Source organism: Adiantum capillus-veneris, chromosome 2 (assembly GCF_014529385.1).
Source record: "Adiantum capillus-veneris isolate H3 chromosome 2, ASM1452938v2, whole genome shotgun sequence".
NCBI classification, from domain to species: domain Eukaryota; kingdom Viridiplantae; phylum Streptophyta; class Polypodiopsida; order Polypodiales; family Pteridaceae; genus Adiantum; species Adiantum capillus-veneris.
In genome coordinates, this window is record NC_140932.1 from 48496473 (window position 1) to 48517138 (window position 20666).

Below are 20666 nucleotides of genomic sequence, written 5' to 3' on the forward strand. Positions count from 1 at the left end.
AACTGTGAGAAACTGGACAGCTCGTTTACCATCTTTGTTGCGTATCCTAGCATATGCTGAACCATCGTCCATTACCTTTGTTTCCATTCGAACTCCCACAATGTAGGGCTGTCCAAGGATGAGATGATATGAAGATGTATCCTGTACAAAGAAATTTTGTCAATCTTTACATCACCTATTGTCACCTTCACACTTGGACATGCTGCATATAATTCACCGGATGAATTGTTTGCCACTTTTACCATCCAGCCATGATCTGTGTCCATCGGCCATTTGCACTTGTTGTAGAGACTCTTTGACATTATGTTTATTTTTGAACCATGGTCAATCAAGGCAACAAATGGCTCTTCAAGATCACCTACCTTGACCAAATTTTCTGTAGTAGCCCTTGCCCAGTGACTCTGTGAATAGTAGCTCCTAGGAATATCTTCAACTTCTTCATCATCATTTGAGAAATGCACTTGCTTCACTCTCCCACTACATTGGTAGCATCCTACCATAGCTCCATCATCCTCCTTATTTTGCAGCTCCATTCCTTGTGTCTTCGAGGTTTCCTCTTCAACCTGTGGACGAGAAACTTCAGCAAGGGTTTGCCTCTTCCTCTTGATGATTTCAATGATCTCCTCGTGGAATTCACGCTTTGCAATGCCAAGAACTTCTCCCAAAGTAAACTCAATCTTGCTATTCAAGATCCTTTCCTCCAAGACTTTCTTTAAATCTGTAGCAACCTCAATATCAGATTGTAGTTTATAAGTTGGGCCTTTTGTCTTACCTTTTGTTGGCTCTTTCTTCTTTCCTGTTGTAGACTCCTCCATGACTACTTCAGGTGGAGATGCTCCTTTTGTTGAGGGTGTTTGAGAAGGCATTGAGTCACTTCTTCCCCCACTTCTAGAAGATCTTTTTGATGGTCCTTCATCATCATTTTCACGTCTGCGCTTCTCTTCTACAATTGCCTCATTTTGTTGGCATTTTGTAATGTAGGCATGCACTGACAATGAGTCCACTGGATCATTCCATCCTGTTTCTAGACATATGCAATCACTTGCTTCATGTAGAATCTCTTTTGTAAGCTTTCCCTTTTTAGCTAATTGCATGACATTTGGCCAAATTTGACCATGATGGTCACTCACCTCTTCATCACAAAAATGTTCAATTTTTACTCCATAAGTAGCTGCCTCAACTGAGGTGGCATGCTTAGTTGCCATATCTTCAACTAAGGTTTGCATTCCCCCCTTCCCAAAGTTAGTTCTCAAGGGTAGACATGTCTCTCTTAAGTGGATTTTATCATCCTTAAAAAAGACAACATCTTTTGACAAAGCATCACTAAAATCATCACAATCCCTTCTTACATGGTCTGTACTATCACACCAAATACATCTATTAACAAACCCTTCTTTGGGCTATTGTCTTTGCCTAGGAAATGGCCCTGATGGTTGGCCTTTTTCTTCAAGCTTTGCAAGCTTCACCTTCAAGTCACGCATTCCCTTCACAAGCACATCTAGCATGGACTCATCAAACTTAGGAGCGATAAAAGTAGGCTTTACTATTTTGTCAGAAGTTGAGGTTGAAGGACTTGTAGTGTTTACTACCATCTTGTCCCTTCTTCTTTGTCGTTTGGCAAGCAACGAGACAGCACCTTCAACTTCATTCCAGTCGGTCTTTAGTCCTTGCTCAGCATCTTTATCTTCAAGAAGAAGCTCCAAATTTTCTTGAAACTCTTTACCTGCAGCTTGTAAGAAAAGATCTGTCTTCTCTGCATCTAGTGTGGCCCTTTTTGTCCTTGTGTATTGTGCATAGCGCTGCTCAAATTCCCTAAGTAGTTCTGTTATTGATAGTCCTTGCTTTGGCTTGACTACCCATTCTAAGAATGTCCTTTTGGTTACTCTCTCAGAGTCCTCCATGAAATATTCCTCCTTTAAAGCTACTTTGAGTTCTTCCCAATTTCTCCCACACCCATCTTTAATTGCCCTAAGATGCTCCCTAATTTCTGGAGCAACAACTAGCTCAAAGCTTTGAATCATCTCACCTTCTGACATGCGATGCAGATCCATCTCCTTCACATACTCGCGTAAGTACTTGGTTACATCTTTGCCATTGAGTTGATCCATTCTATTGACGACTGCTTGTATGGCCTTCGTTGTTGAAATCTCCCTTCTTTCAGTGGCATGTTGTTGTTGCATGAACATTTCAAATGCTTGAAACATTTGCATTGTTGTTGGGTCAAAATGCATACCCTGTTGCTCAACATGAGCACCCATGGTTAAGCACAAACTCTCACCCTAGCAGTTTCGCATCGGGTTCACCAAAAATATGTCAAGAAGTAGGCAATCTTGCCAGGAAGGCACCAGGCCTCTTGCTGTGAGAGTTTGTGAGGAAGCTCAAGGGTTATGAGAAGGAGCTAAGATATAGATAACATAGCTTCTAGAGCTAAAGAAGAAATGTAGCCAAAGAAGCCGCTCACTTTTCCTTACAAACACACACGTGATGGAGAGAACTCGTGAAAGATAGTCAGAACAAAACAAAAATGAAAACATCGAGATTATGGTCATATCGTATCATGGGTAGGATAAAAGGGTTAATGGATGAGTTAATGATATTTAATTTTTGTTGTCCAAATAAGCTGCGGATTGCTCTTTGGAACTGTAGCTTTGTGCTTACTATAAAATATATGTTTTGTCTAGCGATTGGGATTAGTTGTGAGTACAAATCCTCTTGATTCATAATAAAATAACCACATTCACATCAAAAGAGAAGTCATAGTCAATAATAGGTAGTATGATGGGATTTGGTGAGAGAAGTATTTCGTTGAGCCTTTCAGGACCAAATAGAAACACTATGTGTTGTTGAAAGTGAACCTTTCGACTAATCCAAATGTTGACCCTAATAGATTGCACTGAATGGAATTGGAATAAATTACCTCTATGTGGATTATGGTTATTCATCAATGATATACTTAGTATGTTCAAAGACAAAGGTGTGAAAGAAGTGAAAGGAGAAGAAGAAGAGAGTTTCTCTCCCAAGCCCTATTGTTGCCCTTAGGCAATAAGGATACTGCGGGGAGAGAAGTACCTGTATCAAGGAGATTCTAGAGTTTGTGGAAGAGAATGAGAACCTTAAGAGAGAGAGATGCTTGTGAAAGATGAAGATATGGTGACTAACCTTGTGCATATAATTGTTTCCTGCAAGAAGGTTGTACCCATTACATTGACAAGGTTGCTGCTTGAATACCTTCCAATGAAACAATTAGGACACAACAAGAGAGATCGAAGGAGGATTAAGATATAGATCTAAGTGTGGTGGTGGTATTAAAGATAGATAATGAGAGATAGAGATAGAGTTAGAGACAAGTATTGGACTCGATATGCAAATGAAAGTAAAACTAGCAACATATATCTTACATGAGAGCAATCGCCACCACCTTAATGGAGAGAGAAGATGAGGCAAGACTTCAGCCTTTCTTCAAGAGAAAGTGTGGCACTAAGATGAGTGTGTCAATATGGAATTGAGCTATTCTCCCTCACTCATAACTTACCCCAATGAAGAGAAGGTTGCCCTTTTTATAGGTGAGGGAGCCATGTTTTACATAATCACTTGATTAGGCTAAAGAGTTAGCCCAAATCAAATGTTCTTTGGATATTTCTTAAAATGGGCAATATTAGGACTCAAAATATCATGAAATTCATCATTTTTGGTCGTTGAGGCTCCATGTGGGTGCATGATGTATGTGGGCCCCACCTAGGCATCTTCTCTGTGGCTCCAGCAGGGGGTCCCAACTTGTGTGTCTTGTCCTTCAAGGCATCTTTGAGGTGTCACAGTCACATGCTTATGTCTTTTATCCTCAAAATATCTTATTTTATGGAAAAAGACCAAGATTACCTCTTTTCACTTGATTCACCTGTTTACCATCTCTTCTTATAGTGTAGAAAGCTTTTATTTGTGCATATGAGTATTATATGAAGTATACTTATGCATCAAAAAGTCACAAGATAAATCGTTTAATGCCCGTTCCCACTATATACATGCCACAGCACGACAACGGCTTAGGAGAAAGCTAGTGCCAATACAAGAGGGAACATTTGAAGAACTAGCAAAGAAGAAAGCGAAAGTTGCGATGGCAAAGGATAAAAATCCAAAAGAAACAACCAATCAAAGGTCAGCTCAAATTGAGAGATTGATCGAGAAATTCAGAGCCAAATCAGCTCTAAAAGGGGACTTCAAGGAGTATTGGTTGCCAGTTCCAACAAAGATAAGAGGCAGCTCCTCAAGACCACTAGAAGATCAGTTTGATCACTACATTTGAGCATATGGAAAATATGAAATAGTGATCAAACATCAGGATTTTGAACCCTTCACAGTTGAATAAGTCCAAGATATCAAAATAAAGCTGAAAGAGATTCCATAAACATAAGTGAAGGAGAACAAAGAAAGTGAGAAAGGAGGAAGTACCCCACCATCAAAACCTTCCTCGAGACCTACCTATCTACCTCTAAGCCCTAAACCCCCGGTATCTCAATAGAGGGACTTACCAAAGAAGAAAATCAAGGCTGAACTAATGCTTGAAATCAAAGAAACAACCAAGAAATGCACCTATGAAGACCTCCTCAAAGATAGATATTCACCTGAGGATGTGTCTAAGGCTGTGTGTGGCAGCTCTATTTCACCATGGGATGCAAAGAACAAAGACAAGGATGAGTAAAAGCTCAAGGACCAAGATACACCAAGAAGACCATTAGAAGTGCAATCACCATAACCAAGAGTACCAGGGTTGGTACAAGACCCACCACTACCACAATGGAGAGCTTTGGCCAACCCTTGGAGACCTCCTCTCTAGTGGGGGTATTGCTAATCATGGGACACCAAGTTCCATTTTCAAGTCCACTCCCCAAGCCATCGGCAAGAAACATGGTAGTAGATAATGAAGAAGATGCAAGAGATGCTCATCAAATAATAGACATAATTCAAATGCGATCTCTTACACTCACAAAAAATAACATCATTCAATGTACCACAGAGGGAAATATGCAAGAAGAGTATGAAAACCTCACAAGAACTCTCTAAACAACGAGTCAAAGAGTTGAGGTAGCACACTGAGATCTTGAGGCTCTCGCTAAAACACTAAGGGTTGAGAGCGAATGAGACACACTTACGCTTTTGATGGCAGAGGTCTTGGGTGAAGGGAAGAGTTTAAATGAAGAGACAGAATAGATGGAGGATGAGATGGAAGCAACCAAAGATGAGGTAGTGGAGCTAAAAGTCAAGTTAGAGCTCTAGGATATGACAATACAGAGGCTTGAGAAACCCCAAGGGCTACAAGAGCAAGTACAAGAGCAGAAAGACAGTCTATACAAGCCTTGGAAGCCCAAGTCCATTAGGGAAAATTTGGACCCTCAAAGGGGCCCTATAAGGAGGTTTGACTTTGCCTCTCTTGTCCAAAGTGGGCAACCCGATGAAGTACATAAACACTTTGTCCAAACCCTATCAACCAACATATCATTGGAAAGATCTTAGAAAGTAGGTTCTAAATCCCCAAACTACGACAAATTTAGAGTTGATTAGTAGAAGTTATGGCATCTCCACTGAAGCTAAAATGTGGGGAGTGATTCCATTTATAACACAGAGTTGTCACATAAAAAATTAGATCTTTTAGAATATAAAGAATCTAATGGCATGCTATATATCAATGTATACATCTTGATGAGTACATTTTAGATCCAAAAGTTTCAAGAAGTTTTGATTTCATTTGTAAAAAGTTTACCGTGAACCCATTTTGGACAAGAGGAAGAAATTCAAAGTCCTTATAGGGCCCATCTAAGAGTCCAAAATTTCCCTAATGATTGCACTATAGAAGGAAATACACGTGGAGCAAAGACAAAGCATGCATATGGCAGAAGATTCCCTAGCTACAAAAGAGAGATTGATACCAACCCAGAAAGAACTACAAAAAGAGAATCAAGAGCTCAAACTCCAACTAGAAAATATGAAAGATCTGCTAGTAGATCAAACAAAAAAGGCCACAAGGACAACCTGGTGCAACAATAATTATTGAGGCTCCAACAAGAATTAGATGAAGCAAGGCCTAGTGATCTGGGCATCAACGCACAACATGAGCCCATGAAGGTCCCTAAAGGTACAAAAGATCTACAGCACCTAGAGCAGCACTTACACATGCAATGAGAGGAAGAATAACCGCTGACGGCAAAGGAGGAGGCACTCCTCCAAACTTGGATTGGACAAGCCATAGTAGAAGACCATAAGATGGACTTGGAATGGAAAAAGTGGATGATCCACTCGGTTGGAGTCCAAGGGCTGGCCACAAATATGCTTAGGGAAGAGTGGATTCAACCATCACATTCCTATCCTCTCCTAAAGTATGAAATTCTTACCATAAAGAAGAGAGTTGAAGAAGAAGAAACAGAGCTAGTATACGAAGGGGATGTCAAGGACCAAGAGACTACAAAGAGGATTGTGGACTCCCAGCCAAAGTGGAGAAAAGTTTGACTCCTCATGTACCTTAGCTTTCTGAAGTACTTGTAAGAAGCCTCAAAAATCACAAGTGGTGACACTCTGTAATGTTTAGAACCCTATGTACGTATGTGGGAAGACCACTCTAGAATCTCAAAGAAGCATCTCACCTGGCTCAACTACCTATCAATGCTACCACCTAGGGAAAGATAGAGAATAAGTGTTTCTTATATGGTTGTGGGATGAACGTCTAACCTCACCATCCTATCTTATTGCAATATTAGCGAGAACCACGATTAAATTGTCAATCCATGGGATGAATCTGACTCAACTAGTGCATAGAGGCTACAAGAGGTTGTCAATCTCTCGAAAAACAACTAACAACTCGCATCTAACTCAAGCACTCAAGCTACACTCAAGTGACTGAATTCACCAAAAGCCAATCGCTCATCGACAAACAAATCACATCCGTTACAACATCAAATGACATCCAAATATAACAAAACTTCTAGGACATGTTTATAAGACCTAAGCACACATGCTTATGGTCTCAAACCCCACTTTAGGTCAAGTTCCAAAATCGCAATTATTAACAGCAGTGGATTTTTGACCTAGTCGTTTTCGACCCAGAATGCATCTAAATGCTTAGCAATGATGCTCCAATATCTCACCTATGCTTAGTTTTTTATTTGAAAATGTAAATTCCTAGTTATGATGAAATTAGGCCGTGGGTCGACAATGCTAAAAGCTACGAAATATTGTGATGTGTTTACGTCAATGTGTAGAGCTCTTACCTGCGGTTGCAATGCAACAAACACGACTGTAATGTGACAACCGAGGAGGGAGTAGGAAGCACGAGAAGGAGAGGAATGAGCGTTGTTAGCTCACACTGTGTATTTATTATTCAAAACTTACAAAAAACTTACAAAAATTGACTTTTATACCTTAGACAAGGTTTTTGGGTGGTCAAAACTAGTAATTTGGAGTTCTACAAAAGCTGGGTAATGACAGGTTGATACAATCTGGAAGCTTGTAGCTCTGGCTCATTAATTATAGAGTTTATCCGAGAAAATAGGAGTTACAATATTCTCGATTTATCAAAATAATAAGTGTTTTACAAAGAGAACTTTGAAAAATGGTATCCGTGTTAGCTTGCTGCTAACATTCCCCCCTCCTCGCCTATGTCGTCTCTTGACATAGCTTTATAAGCTGAAATAGTCTTTGGGCTGGCGGCTCGTGAGTCGGCCTTTAAGCGCATTCAGTGCCTTTTGGTATCTAATTTTTCTTTCTTTATCTGGCACTTGCAGAAATTGCATGGTCACCCTGTTCTTCAGCTCCACCGCTGAGTAGCCTACAAATCTGGATGTGAGGTTACTAATCACTGGTGCAAATATCTACGTTCGCCAAGTGAAGAATCCCGTGTAGAAGGCTTCCTCAAATTCCAACATATTATGTGATGGCAAGAACATACACCGGGCGTAGAAGCCATAGAGTACTTCTTCGAAAGGCTGACCACTAAGATCATAATAGCATAATCCTTTATTTCTCTCAAGGAATGACATCCACGGGGCGCCTGCTTGCTGTGGCTCATGAAAAACTTCTATAAAAGTGAGTAGCATTTGGCATATCTTATATAACCTTGCGCAGGAGAGATCCGGTAGACTCTTGAAGAAAGACATGGCACCAATTAGGTTTTTCACCATGTATTCCTCTATGGCTTGTCCTTTCTTTGGAGCTGGCAGTCTTGGGTAGTTCAGCTAGGTTGACCGCTTCTTCGTCAGTGCCTCATGCTTTTGCCATGTCCTTACTCTGGGTACAGAACAAAAAGTGGGATCTCTTTGTAGAAAGCTTTGTAACCTTCGAGCCGGTTTTTGCTTTCCGAGGGCTTTGCTTGATTGATTTCACTAAACCAATCATATACATTGTATATGAACCTCGTAGGCAAGCTATCTGTGGAGTCAGATCGGAATTCTGGCATTCGCCAAAAACCTAGCTTTTGGTCGTAGGTCTTCGTGCACTGCTCGATTTCTAGGGTTTTTTAATTTCTAGGGGTTTACACTAGCTACCGACCGTACAAAATGGATCATTGACGAGTAAAGAACTTACCCTTCATGTCTCTTGTGAGACGGCACTAAAAATGGTTAACTGTGGGCTCCGAGAAAGACGCGCGAAAGAGGTCGAAAGCTCTCTCTGCAAAGGCTACAAGTGGAAATGAGGTGGTTTTAGCCTATCTTGGATATCTATACCCGGACTTCCCGAACCAATATTCCCCAGATTCCCCCGTTAGTCCTACTAGGCCGTGAAATCTATGTTAGACTCAAAAATTTCCTTGATCGGATTGCTGTAGCTCATTCTGCAAGAATTTAGCAAAAGTAGGCATGGCCGCCTAATTTAGGCTTCCCGCTTCCATCTTTTGATTTCATTTAAAAAATTTGTGCTTGTCTGCCTTATCTTTCTGATCACCACTGTATCTTTTGTTTTTCCATCTGAGCTTCCCTGCTATTTAATATTAATTTTTGGCCTGTTTATTTGAAAAAATCAAAGAAAATAGCAAAATACTCTAAAAACGTAAAGTGAAAAACCAATAATTAAGAAAATGCATTGAAAAACATAGATTTATTGTTTTTACTAGATTTTTCTGTTTCTAAGTCTCATATTAATAAAAATGATAAAAAATATCCAAAAAGGACCATTTTTTGATGATTTTCTGATAGTATATACACTATTTACACTCATCGGGAATATATTATCAATGAATTTTCCCTTGATGATGAATTATAAGGACATTATTAGGTAATTTTGCAAAAAAATCACACGTTAACATCGAACTTTTTCCTCCCTCTTCAAACATTGCCTTTAATTACTTAGTACTTAGTGCCCTTCCACCGGGACGACTGTGTGCATGGGTTGAACAATCGTGTCTATGCATAGCCGTGGTTGGCTCTACCATGCTTTGAAGATCAATGCGATTCAAACCACTATGCTGTGCAAGAGCTGGGTCTTGAGTAATTAAGTCAAGGGTTTCTTATGTCAAGGTTGGTTGCTGATGTCTTCCAAAGAGCAAATCTTGTATCTTGTGTGCTCTCTGTTTGATTGTATTATCAGGATGCTTCAACACACCGATTGCTTGAGCTGTTGGTAGCACTTTTGACTATTGTCTATCTTTTTCTTGCCATTGGTAGCTTGGTCTGCTTGGTGTTGTATGGTGGAGTCTTTTGAGTCTTAGCTCGCCATTGCTTGATTGGTTTTACAGATTGTGAAGAAGTTAAGTGCTCCTTTTTCTTCCAAACCAATTTCTCTGGAACCTTCTTTTGTTTTTTCGGTGAAGTTTTAGGCACCCAAATTTGGGTTGGCTTATCATTAAGCTGTGCTTTTGGTACCCAAATTTGCCTGACTCCTTGCATGTTACTTGTAGCAGTTTCTTGTCGAGGGGATGGAGAAGATTGACAACTTCCTGACTTGGTCTGTTGATTGCTTCTTTTCCATTCCTCCTTGCTTGGTGCAATTGGAACAATGAGTTGCCCACCTTTAGGTGATAGCTTTAGCTGATTTGTATCCCAATTTGGTACTGCTTTGTATGTGTGCATCCAAGGAATTCCAAGAATCATCGTCTCATTCATATGTTCATTAGGTAAGCATACAAATTGATGAGGACATGAACATCCATGTACTATCACATTCAAGTTGACTACTCCCAATGTTGGGGCTGGGTTCTTGTTGCATCCTTTGATTGTCGCTATTCCTGCCGTCAATGCTTAACTTGTTGCCTTCTTGTATGTGGAATAACTGACTGCATTTACTCTAGCTCCTGTGTCAATCAAAGCATTGGTGCTATGATTGTTGAGTTGTACTTTGATGCGCAGGTCCATTCCGTCTAACCAATCATCATCTATTGAAATTGCATCTTTAGGTAATTCACATTGTCGATCATCTATTTCCAGAGTGTTGATGGGAATCGGTATCTGTTGATTCTTGAGAGTAGCTTTCCGTTTGAGTACCCAAAGCCGAGCTTCCTCTTGGGCTTCATCAATAACCTCCTATCTTTTAATCTTTCTTTGCTTGGCTGCATGCATTCTTTCTAGAAATTCATTGGTTAGCAGCAAATTGTATTTTTTTAAACGACATCCACTAATCCATTTAGCCATTGGTTCACCATCTAGGGTGGACAATTTTACTACTCCACTTGGAGATACATCTTTAATGATAAACGGCCCGTTTCCCTTTTTCTTAAACTTGGGAATGTGTTGCTTAAGGGAATAGAATAAAACTAAGTCCCCTTTCTTGAAGACTTTTGTGATTAAGTGGGAAGCAAAAAACTATTTTTGTTTCCGCTTTTGTGCATAGATGTGAGCTACAGCAGTGACCCTTTGCTCATCTAGCTTTTCCAAATCTTCAAGTCTTTCTGACAATTCATGTCAAGTCCACTCAAGATTTTGTGCTACCCTTAATGTCGGCAATAGACATTCTATTGGCAGTATGGCATCAAGACCATAAACAAGGTTAAAGGGTGTAGCATTTAAAGTTGTTTTGAATGAAACTTGATAAGCCCATAGAGCAGCATGGAGATTCATTTTCCAGTCTGTCCTTCATGAACTAACCACTTTAGTTAGCACCGAGCTAAGAATTTTATTTGCATGCTCAGCTTTTCCGTTTGCTTGTGGGTGATAGAGAGCTGATTTGTTACGGATGACCATAAACTCATTAAGAAAATACTCGATTATCTCATTAAGGTAATGAGTTCCCCGATCACTGACAATTTCTATTGGGAGTCCATATCTCATGAATACATACTCATATAAGAATGCAGCAGTGATTCTGGCATCATTCTTTTGAGTTGCTTTAGCCTTGGCCCACTTGGTCAAATAGTCAGGAGCTACAATGATATATTGAGATTGGGTTCTATAAGCAGGTGGTTGTATTGGTCCAACAAAATCTATTCCCCATTTTGCGAAAGCTCTAGCCTCCATCATTGGTCTCAAGGGCATGCTATCTACATGTGTTGGCATTTTCGCTCGTTGACAAGCATCACACTTTCGAACATATTATTTGGCATTTGCAAAAAATGTTGGCCACCATATGCCTGCCATTAGGATTTCTCTTGCGGTGGTCTCACTAGAAAAGTGACCTCCAACTAATCCAGCATGTGCTTGTTCTATAATCAGAATATAATCGTTTTCATTTGCATAAAGACGCAAATGTTGATCTTTACCTCTCCGATACAATTGGTTTCCAATAAGAGCATAGTCTCTTCCTTCAGTTTCAATTGCTCTTTGACGGCATTTACTCTGGCTCGATAAGTAAGTATCTAGATGGTTACTCCACTTAGGAACATGTGACTTTTGAAACAATGTTATATGAGATATGGGTGTTTTTTTTTTCCATTAAGGGAAATCCTTTACAAAAGATCTAGCATCTCTCCTCATAGTCGGCCAAAATACTCCAAGTCTCAAGATTCGTTGCATAGTTTGGTCTTCCGCAAAGTGAAGTCTACTATGGTAACATGTGCTTGACTTGAGTACTATTATTTTTCTTCAGGATTGATGCATAAAAGCAATATCCCGTCTCAATTTATTTTGTATAGACTACCACGTAGTAATTGATACATACCCGATCGTGATAGGAAGTGGTATTTGTGACTCCATTTGAGCTATTGTCATCACAATGACACAATGTTTTTCAACCATCTAGGTATCATTTCCATGGAGAACAAATAGGCATCTGGTAGATCATCATCTACCCCTTTAGGTGATTCTCCTGAAACAATCCTTGACAAATGATCTGCTCGTTGATGTGTAGTGCCCTTTTTTACAACCACAGTGAAATCAAATTCCAGAATAATGATGAACCATCTCACTATTCTTCCTGTGCTGCATGGCTTGTTGACCAAATACAACAAATCTTGGTGGTCCACAAAGAACACAAGCTTGTTGTTTAATAGGTAATGTCTATACTTTTTAACGACATAGATCATTCCTAATCCTTCCCTTTTGGTGGTGGTGTAATTCTTTTTTGCCATGTTCAATTGTTGACTAGCATAAAAAATAGGAAAGTCAATTTTTCTGTCTCTTGGTTGAGCTAGTATACAACATATAGCAAAATTGGAAGCATCTACATGTACGTGGAATACCTTATTCCAATCTAGTGCTTTCAATTTTGGAGCTAAGGTGAGAGCTTGCTTAAGCTTCATGAAGGATTCTTCACATACCTAGGTCCATTCAAAGTGTGTAATCAAGCTATACATGGGTTTTGCAATTATAGCGTACATGTAGATAAACCGTCGGTAATATCCACAATGCCCCATGAAGGCTTGTACCCCCTTGACTGTTGTTGGTCTAGGCAAATCAACAATGACATGAATCTTCTCAATATCAGTAGCTGTCATTTTTAGACACTATATGTCCAAGAATTTTTCCTTGTCTACCCATGAATGTGTACTTTTCAGGATTTAAGCAAATCCTTTAAGGTCTACATTTTTTAAATACCTTTTTGAGGTGTTCAAAATGATCAGCCCGGATTGATGAATGTACGTATAGATCATCCATATATACTTTTAAGAGTTTCCTAAAATACTCTTTGAAAGCATGGCTCATCAACCTTTGAAATGTGGCTAGAGCATTAGTTAACCCAAACGACATAACCCGATACGCAAATATACCCCATTCTATTGCAAAAGCAGTTTTATGCTAATCTTTTGGGTCAACCAAAAGTTGATTGTATCATGAAAAGAAGTCCAAGAAACTGTAAGATTCATTTCCTGAAACTCATTCTAAAACATGCTCAGTGATTGGAAGAGGAAAGTTGTCTTTAATAGTAGCTGAATTCACCTTTTTGAGATTAACACACACTCGTAATTCTCCATTCTTCTTGGGTACTACCACAATTTGAGACACCCAATCTGTGTGCTCAATTTTGTAAATGAATTTGGATTCCTTTAGTTTTTCAATCTCTTCTTTTATCTTCCTGGCAAATGTTTCATTATACGTGTATGGCCTTTGTCTACTTGGTTTTGCATCATCTCTCATAGGTATGGTATGTTGACAGATTTTTGGATCAACACCCTTGAGATCCTTGTAAGACCAAGCGAATATATCTCGGTATTCTTTTAACAAGCTCAACAAGAGATCTTCTTCTTCTTGTATTAGGTCATTCGCAATGTAAGCAGGTCTAGGCTCTTCTCCTGGTTCAGCCAAGTCTATCCTTTTAGCGTTTTTAGACCCTTCGTAAGACTCGCCCTGTTTCTGTAGTTCCCTAATAGGTTGTTCGACTATGATTTTTTTATGTTGGAGAGTATACTTTTTGTAATGGGATGGAAGGCTCATTACATCCTAACCATTCTCTTCCGTGGTTTTCATTTCGGTCGTGTATATCTCCTTTAGAGCTTTTTTCAACTTTTGATATTTCTTTTTCCACTCGACTTGCATCATGATTGGTTTCTTATCTTGTGGGTTTGCTTGAGTACCCTTCCTTGTTTTTCTTGATGTCTGAGATAATTTTGAATTTCTGCTTGAAGGATATATGCCAGTGATTTTGTCTTCAACACAATCATTTGCATCTATCTCCATCAGGAGTTGTGTTCTACTGGAGACTAATGGCATAGGTTGTGTTTTCACAATTATGGTGTCTCTTTTTCGTCTATACCATTTTTGTCTTCTTGATTTCTGGTTTGGAAAGTCAAAAACTTTTCCTCCCCTTCTTTTAAAAGTAGCTTAGCTCTCATATGTTCTTTTTTTGACCCCGAACCTTCTGAGGTAGCTGAGTGTTCATCTAACTCATCAGTTGCATCATAGTAGAGGTCTAAAAAGACTTGTTGAGCTTTCATTAAGTCCTTGGGTTTCTCATCTTCGTCTACAATGTTGAGGATTGAAATCATTTGGATGGGAATTATGCCGTAGCCATCCTCATTGCAAAATTGAGTAGCCATAAACGTAATCACACATACATCCATTGTCGCTAGAATTTGAGTCCATTCGAATGGCTGAAACAAATGCTCTAGAAAAGATTCAGGTACATAGGCTTTGTCTGTGCAATCCCTTTCTAGGATACATTCTTCTCGTCTTAAGCTTCCATTTTTTGAAGCTTCACACATCCAAACAGGAGTGTCTTTGTTTAACCAGGATGGAAGATTAGTTTCAGTCGAAGAGACTGCATCAAAATCTTGGATGGGTGTTTTCAAGACATCTCTATAAGTGCGATCTTTTAGATTTACTCTTGTTATAGATCCCACTTGCTTCAAGTACAGATAATTGTTTTTACAATCTTGTATAAGTTGTACCTATCGCATGAAAGATCTTCCCATTATGGTTTCATAGTTGAGTTTTTCCCCAAAGTCTACTATGGCAAAAGTGTGTTGATATTCAATTTCACAGGAATTGACTATCACTTTTTCAAGCAACCCTAATGGTCTCTCAATGTGTCGGTCAGTCATCTGCAATTTCATTCGCATTTGTCTAATGGCTGGTTGTCCCCAGGACTCCCATACTGCTTTAGTGGCTATGGCTATGCCAGCTCCACTATTCAGTATTTCCATGGTTTCAATGTCATTATATTTCATTGGGAGGGTGGTGTTTCCTTCTTCCCCTTGGTAATATTCTCCGACCTTGTTCATGGGAACATATCGAATCTCTTTGTTGTCCATTTTATTTTTCAATTTTTCCAATTTTTTTGAGATTAGCCCCTTTATCCCCACCTTCTCTAGGGTTTTCTGTAGATCATTCCATAAGTATGGTCTGAGTTTTAACAGTTCTCTCAAGGTAAGAGTGCATTGGATGGGTGTAGACATGATTGAATTAATGTTGTCTACTTCTAAGGTCTGTACAACTCTTTTTACTTGAATGGTCTTACACACTATGGATTCATCGTTATCTCTCAAGTAAGAAAGTAATGTTTTCAAGGTCAATGGTTTTGACATTTCTGAAGCTTCAAATCCGCAATCCCCGTACAAGGATTGTACATCCATGTTCATGTTAGAAGGTAGGTTATCTAACCAAATTTCCTCTATAGGAGACGACTTTAAAGTTAGGCTCCCATCATTGATCTCTCTAACCTTTTCCCATAAGTTTCCTGGCAAGTCTTCCTCTATGAATGGAATTCCGTCTAAGGCATCTTCGTTGTCAGGCACTATAAGCTCTGGTTCTTTTGTTTCAAGGTGGGGTTCTGTCACCACATTGGAATTTTCTTTAGTGTCTCTTATCACAAGCTCTTTAGGTTTTGCAATACTTTCAAGCTTTGGTTTTTGTTTTTTCAGCATCTCTTGCGTGATTCTTACTAAATTTTGATAAGCTTCAAGCTTAGCTGCTTCCATGTCTGGAGAAGGATAGTTTTTTTCATTTGTTTTCCATGTTTTGGCCTGCTTTAAGTCCTGCTTGGTACGCTTCCAAGGCACCATTAATAGGCTCAAAAATTTTATCAACCAGAATGGATCCTCCAGATTTCACGGTTGGTCCCTTGATTTCACTTTCAATTTCTTTCAACTTTTTCTGGAATAGCTTTTTTGCTTTCTCCTCGATTTCAACCCGTTGTTTTTGTTTTCTCATCTCATATCTTTTGCTTCTGCTCTTTTTGATTCTTTGAGAGGAAACTTTTGTATTTTCAGAATCATCAGAGGAGTTGTGTTTCTTTTTTTGGCTTGGGCTCTAGTGATTACCTTGATTGGAACAATCGGTTCACTCTTTGATGAGCTACTAGGTATCACTGGACTACGTTTATTACTGTTTTACCTTTGTTTAAAGGATTTTTAGGACAATCTTCAGGAAAGTGTCCTCTCTTTTTGCAACATTGTATGCAATAGGCTTCAACTGGTTTGAGGTTTTTGTCAGACTCTGGACATTCATTTTTCCAATGATCATCAGCACCACAGTTATGACAGTTTCCTGTTCTTGGCTTAATCATGGGTCTTACCATGGGAGGTCTGACACCTTGTTAGCTACATAATAGATTGGTGCAAGCTCTGACACCTTATTAGCTACATAATACATTGGTGCAAGCTCTAGTGGAGTATAAGTCACGGTTTCTTCCATTGGTGGATGTGAATTATACCAGTCTCCTTCTACCATTACAGTAGATGGACTAGGCTGTGCATAAGGTGTAGCAAGCACTAATGCTTGTTCATCTATGACTCCTTCAGAGTGCATATACTTTATAGTCACTGCATTATGTCCTGGATATGGAGGTTGTTGTCCCAACACAGGTGGAGGTCTTTCCATACCCATTGGTGGTCTTTGAGCTTGGGCCATATTAGGTTGATATATGTACATGGGTTGTCCTTGTGGCCTCAGGGGCACGTACAGACCCCCTTTCTGGAAACCACAGCCCTGGCGGCCATCCCAATCTGCAGCATCTCAGCCACTTTCCCTTTTGTAGTTCTTTGAACCTCCTCAGGTTGCCCTCTATTTTTGTACATGGCCTTGCTCAACATTTGCCTCCCTTCATACCATTCTCTGTTAAACCACCCACCAAACCTTTTGCCCCTTTCCGGAAAAAGCACCCTCCTAGACGTGCTGATCAAGCCTTGTAGATTTCTTCCCTTTTTTTAAAAATTTGCATGCCTCCTATATTGGTGACCAGCTGTAGAAGCTCCTCTCTAGCCTTCAGCAGGCGGACCCCCTCCTCTTGAAAATAGAGCCACCCTCCTCCTTCTACCTTGGAGGTATTGATCCTACCTTGCCGCTTCTCTTTCCAGAAAGTTGGCGGCCCTTCAACTCCTTGTGCTCACGGCCTCCAACCTGCAGTCACTACCCAGTACCTGTTGCGGCCTCCTTTTTATACCATTGGAATCCTTTAAATCCTCATGCATCCCATTCATGTCCATTAGCGCACCCCTTCAAGCTATTCTCCTTGAATTCCCTGCAGTGCTCAACACCACTTGGCAACCAACTGGTCAACCAACATATCTCGACACTCTTTCCGACTTCCCAACATCCTCCACAGCCACCCTCACAAATTTGTCTCCCTATAAGCTCCTTTATTTAATCTTCCCATGCAGTCTTACAATGGCCCACAACTCTCCCTCTGCAGCCCCCTAGGTACCCCCTCATGCTCTTGAGATCCCTTGATTGTAAATTCCCTCCATATCCCTCAAACCTAGTCAGCTTCTCGAGTGTCCCCTTTAGCCTTTCTCCATACTTTCTCGCCACCCACTCTCGACCATGGACACCCCCCTACAACCTCACCTTCTGAAGCCTTGGCAGTCCCAACCTGCAGGTTCGATCAGTCCCTGTGCTTGGCATGATCTACTGCTCCTGCTCATGCAACCATACATATGGCCCTACTTTCTTGGCACGCCCCCTTCTCCATCCAGATGGCATCGCCACCCCAATGCAAACTGTAACCATGATATCATAGACGTTTTTAATTTTTTCCAAGCTAAGCTTTAACTTCAAAAAATGTCTTGAGTTTGGCCTGCTTTCATACGCCGTAAATAATCGGCTTGAATCGGTGACATTAAAAAAACTTGTGCTCAGCTTCCTTTTGCATTGCTTGCCTGATGACACTCTTCACCATGGTGAAGAAAAATTCTCCTCCCACCCCAATCGACTTTGCATTACATGATGCCCTAAAAAAATCTCCTCTTGTGTTGTCCACGGTTCTTGGCCGACAATCAAATCAAGCTGTTTGCACAATAGGTATTGGACCAAAAGCACCAGTGACCATACCGAGAGTGGTATGACTATCATGTCACCCAATTAGAGAGTTGCTAAATAGCGTCCTTCAAGCTTACAAAAAGCTTAGAACTCACCGAGCTTTAGCAACCCTTCAACATACACCATGGCACCATTTGAAGGTGACATCCACCAACCCTTAGGACCTTCAACCATCACGCCCTGACAAAGTTTTTGATATGCCTTCGACCAATTAAGAGACGTATTTGGCATACATATCCCAACTACACCTGGCAAAGTTTTTGATATGCCTTCGACCAATTAAGAGACGTATTTGACATACATATCCCAACTACACCTGTTGCAATCTGCTTCTAGCATGTGCTCCAGCCTTCCACCATCATCTTGCTTAGCTTCGTATACCTGCTTTCAGCTTCTTAGTGGGTAGATAGTATTTGGATGCACCATCATTGCCCACCCCCTGGTTGAGCATTTATGCTCAACCACAACATTATTTAGGTAAAATATGAGTGTATAAGATAAAATGGTATATATAATAGCTATACAATGAGATGGTATATATAATAGCTATACAATGAGATGGGTGAATAAAAGGTGATAGAGAGAGAAATATGAGTGATTGTCCATTCCCCTTGAATCAAATGGAAAGCCTTGAGATTCCCCAAGCATAGTTTTGAGTCCACCTGGATCAAATAAAAACCATTGACCAAAGCCATGCATATGAATAACATATGTAGCATGTGCCAGTAATGCACTATAAACCTGCACAAAGAGTATGATAAAATCTCTCCATAACATTCCTCCACTTTAACCTTTATTGAGCAATGGTCTTTGTGTACAAGATAGATATCCCCATATATATGAGAGAATCCTACACAGTCCCAGGCAACCACACCAATATCCATTGACGAGGCCTTCATATCGGAAACTCCTTGCAAAGAGCATAGTAATTGGCATATAACCTGCTGAAAAGAAACTTGCACAAGCATAACCATCAAATGGTGCATACAAACCTCCTTGCATATCCTATTTTGCATAGCATACACAGCCTCATCACCTGCTATCATCAACTTCAAGTCCATAGAGTCACTTTCTTTGACATCTGTACCTATAGATGCTGAGCCAAATTGCCCAACCAATACTTTTTGCATGCACGTTTCTCTGTCTTGATCTTCATGTATGGCATCTACTATCAAATCATTAGGCAAGAGAGAGTGGAGCTCATCACCTACCTCCTTGTCAAGTAGGAGAGAATTGTCAATTATTTCCTTGAGATAAACTGAGTCTGTATCTACATCTTTAGTCTCCTTCCAATTGAGGTATCGAAGAACTCCACCCAAGCTATTAATGATTGTGCTCTATTGTTTGTTGTTTGGAAGATTCCATCTGCACCATTGACCAAACCATCAAGCACATTGATATTGCTAGCACAAAGTTCGACTATCATTCCTGGCTTTAGCTCAAGAATGGAGGATAATCCAGCAGTTACTTGAGGGTTGTTTGGAATGACTAGGTTCTTTGAGCATGTTTTGTGGAATTTGTCATGAGCCTTGATGATGTATGGTGTCTCTTGCAAGTTCTCAAAGACCGTTTGGTTGTGCTTGGCCCTTAGTTTATTTGTGAAGAAAAGATGAGGTGTTGTAAAAATGTCGAAGTTGTTGTTTGCAAATGTGTCATTGATAAATGCCAAGTCTCTTTGTGTTTGCTCTGCAACACGTATCCTATTTAAGACCTCTATAAACAATTCATTTGATTGACGCATTGGTGTTGTTAGCTCAGTGCATGTGATATGTGTGTTCCAGCTCGATGGTGTGAGGATGTCAAGTGTATTGCTTGTGTCACTGAATATCCAGCGATCACGGACAGGGCTTGCTTGGAAAAGATCACCACAAAAGATAACGTCCAGGCCATCGAAGGGTTCATTGTGTTTGTGCTTTATAGATCGGAGTCTTGTGTCAATAATACGTAGCAGCCTGTTGCCTATCAAGGAAGCCTCGTCAAAAACAACTAGTTTGAGGTTTTCATTTGCCTGGGATAGGTCATTGAGGGTGTCATTGGAAAGAGGGACCATCTCAGTTAGCATCAATGGAAGGCGCAACGCAGAGTGTATTGTTGTGCCACTAAGGTTGAATACTGCTTTGCATGTATATGCCATCAACAATGTTGTTGGAAGCTCAATATTTCCTTCTATCTCAATATTTCCTTCTATCGAAGGTGCATAGTGTCGAACCAAGCCTTGGATGATTGCACGCAAAGTAAACGTTTTCCCCGTGCCGGCGCCTCCTGTTAAAAAAAGGTGGATTTTGTCATTTGGACATACTCTCTTTCGTGTCATAATATCATCGTAAAGATGTCTTTGCTCTATATTCAAACTCATGACAATTGAGTGATATTCTTCATTTGGCATTCCAAGGAATCTGGATGATGTTGGTAGTTGAGTGGTATGATGCCTTGTGGTTGGTAGGTCGAGATCAAGCTTATAAGTGAATTGTTCTTGTTGAGTTTCTTGTGAGGAGGTTGAGCAAGATGTTGATGATTCTTGATTGTTGATTTCTAATTTTGTGAAAGGCTCCATGTTTTGTGCAA